Genomic DNA, 3,279 nt, shown 5'->3' on the forward strand with positions numbered 1-3,279 from the left:
TGATGGTGCGCTTTTAACGCCGGCTTATTCGTCCCATCAGCTCTATAGCGTCGGCTTCGTCTGGACGCAAGACGTTTCATTGCCATGGTGACGATGGTAACAGATGGACTTTATCGTTCGGACGGAGACGGGTGCTTGGCGAGATCAGGTACATGCTTGGGCTCTTTCACTGCGGTTTTTCAATGGGGCAGGTGGCATGTGGCGTGTGAACGAAACGTGTTTGAAACAGACATGTACAAATTACTCAGAAAAGGTAGTTAAGTTAAGTTACTGAGTATCGACGCCAAAAGTAATTGGAGTAGAGTAGAAATTACGCATTTGTAATACTAATTGAGTAAACTACTAACTACCGTAAAAAGTAGCGAGTTACTTTCAAGTTACTTTCGAAGTTACCTTTTTATATTTTTGTGGAAGCAAAATGAACAGCAGTTTTGATCAATGAAAAACCCTGCGAGCCTAAAATAAATGCAGTCTATCTATAGCTTGCGTTTTCGCCAAAATAGTTTATTCGCTCGCAGAAGCAATTGACTTTCAAAGTTCTTGATAGGAGAAGTTTCCCCTTTTCCTTCTAAAGACGTCCCCAGCCAAGCTAAATAGGCGTTCCACCGTGGCACTGAATGGAACGGCAGCGTTGAATTTGAGAAACAGGCTGTGCAGGGACAAGTAAGCGAGTGTCGGTATCTTATGTGTCCATAACGAAACACGTGAGGTTTGTCTCGGCCTAGAGGGTCTTTTATAAGAAAATCTCCTACTTTTTTCTTCGTCAAGTTGAGATTGTTATGACTGGCCCCTCTTTATTCCGACGTCGTTCTGGGAGTATACGCTGAGAGAGTGCCCTAGACCGTCAAGGGTTCAAGTTTCGCGCCACGACGATGAGATCATCCGGACGACTGCGCGTTCCGTTGTAGTGCTAGTGATACGCTACTGAAAAAAAAATGTTTTGGTTTAACAGAAGATGAACCGAAGCATACTTCGCCGCTGACGCCGGTCCAACAAAAGGATCTCCCAAGTTTAACTCGCAATCCTCGCCAACGACATACAATATTCTGACGCGCCTGACTAGTAAATCGTTTTTAACGAAGAGGAGGTCTCCCATGCATGGATAGTCGGAAGGACGCGAAGGATTACGTGAACAAGCATCGTCGCTCGTATACAGTTGCAGCTGGAAGCGGTAACGTGCTCCCATTAACGGATTATCCGTGCCAAGGTTTGTGCGCGGGGGAGTCCGGCTTTGCAAAGGAGTATGCGCTGACGACAAGGCGACCATGGGAACAGGCGCCCAACTGCGAGGTCATTTCAGTGGCGCCTCCCATGGAACCTACCACTTGAGTCAGTACTCATTAAAGACAGGCAAACAACTCAGAGTGTCCCCGTCTTTCACGGTTGCAGCTGGAAACGCGGCGCCTGTGTGCATTACCGGATTATGTCAATACCCGACCAAGGCTTGTTAAGCAACTCTTCCTACGTTCGTGCGTGCCGGTGTTATGTTTTGGCTGCTCGTTGCCACCTTGACCCAAGGACGCCTTCCCAAACAAGGGGGTTCCTTGTTAGGGAATGCCAATTCATCTGCCGGCGTCTTATTCATTTCTGCGCTGAAACTTTCGTGATGGGCAAAATTAGCACTACATAATTTCAAAAGTAGTTAGTAATTCGAGTAGAAGTTACCTGAAAAAGTAGTTCAATTAAACTACTAATTACCCAGATCAAGTTGTAATTGAAAGTTACCAAGTTACTCGAAAAAGTAGTTAAACTACAGTAGTTTGAGTAGAGTAGTTGAACTACGTCCAAGTCTGGTTTGAAATTAGGACAACGCAGACGGCTGATTTTCTCCGGCGAAATAATTTCACGAACCTTGCAATCTTTGCAAGCAGCATGAGGCTAAACTACTGGCGTTGAAATTTTCTTATTAAATATGAAACGTGCGTATTAGGCGAAATATCGTCTTATAAGCTCGTTACAGAGGACGTGATGGTCCATCGAACGGTCATCCTGTTCATGTTGATACGATTCCCCACTGAATAGGATCAAACTGCCGTTGCTTATACTCAGTTCTCGATGTTCGTTGTTTGTGCGCAGAAATGACGACTCGCCGATCGCAGAAGTATTCATCGTTAGTTACGTTGGCGCTGTGGAAAATAAATTTCCAAAATTGATTTAGCTTTAAGTTATTCTTTTCTAGATAAGGTGCCAGTGCGTCCACAAGTCGCCCGCAGGGTGATCGAAAATCGTGTGTCAACTTACCATAGATGTCGAAAGTTTCAAATTTTGATCGGTTCCCCACACGTATTCCCAGCATCCCATTGCCTCGGAGCCATCCACGAAAATACCCCGAGGACAGCTAGCGATGTGCTGTACGAGTGTCTGCTCGCAGTCATGGCGAGAGCATTGCGTTAGCAGCCCACCATGACGCTTCCGTGACAATAACCGGCAACGACCGGACAGCTTCGTCGGCAAGCGGCACTACTGATACGTGACCGAGTTGCCGAGCAGTCCTTTTGGCCTCGCCTACCACGACTCAATACTTAGCCAATGTTCGCCAACAATTCACGAGAGTTTGAGTGTTTGCTCAGCGGGGCCTCTGCTCAATAGACTTCTCCGAAACAAGTGAAGGATTGAGCCCCAAACCCGTCCCCCCCCCCCCTCTCTTTCTCTCCCTGGCAAGACCGTGGTTCATGTATTTCTCCACCGACAGTGGAGCCGGAAGCACGGCGGGGCTGTCACGGTGGGGGCGTCCTTGGAGGGCGGCGGCAGCGGCAGCGGGCACTCGTCCAGGCTTGTCTATACCCTGTTTAATCTTACGGTGAACCGCAGTAGACACCAAAGCCGTCGAAGCCAATTCAATGCCGTGTGAGTGCCACGTGACCTTCAGGGACGCGCGGGGCCCGTAGCCACGTGATCCGTTCACGACGCTAGATTGGTTGGAGTGACTCGTAGCTTCTGCTACAGTCCATCGGCAGGTGAAATGGAGTATAATCCTAGTCGGGCGTCGGCGCCGCCGTTCTTCCGAAAAAGACGACCAACAAGCTCGGCCGAAGCACCTCGCCGATCCCGGTTCGCGGAGCCAGATTGGAAAGCACCGCGGTCAACGGGACGGCAGTCTCACGCGAACTTGGACGTCCTGAAAGGCAACCGCCGCCGGCGCTTGTTGCTCGCGCCCGGTCGTGTTTGCCCGCACACTCACGCAGTGGGCGCCGCCTGCCCAAGTGTCTCTTGTGTCTCCTCTTCTATTAGCCTTTTTGCTGAAGGCTGCGTTATTTGCAAAGAAATTATTAACGACTC

The sequence above is a fragment of the Ixodes scapularis genome, unplaced genomic scaffold (genome assembly GCF_016920785.2).
Source record: "Ixodes scapularis isolate PalLabHiFi unplaced genomic scaffold, ASM1692078v2 PGA_scaffold0__279_contigs__length_252992795, whole genome shotgun sequence".
Lineage (NCBI taxonomy): Eukaryota > Metazoa > Arthropoda > Arachnida > Ixodida > Ixodidae > Ixodes > Ixodes scapularis.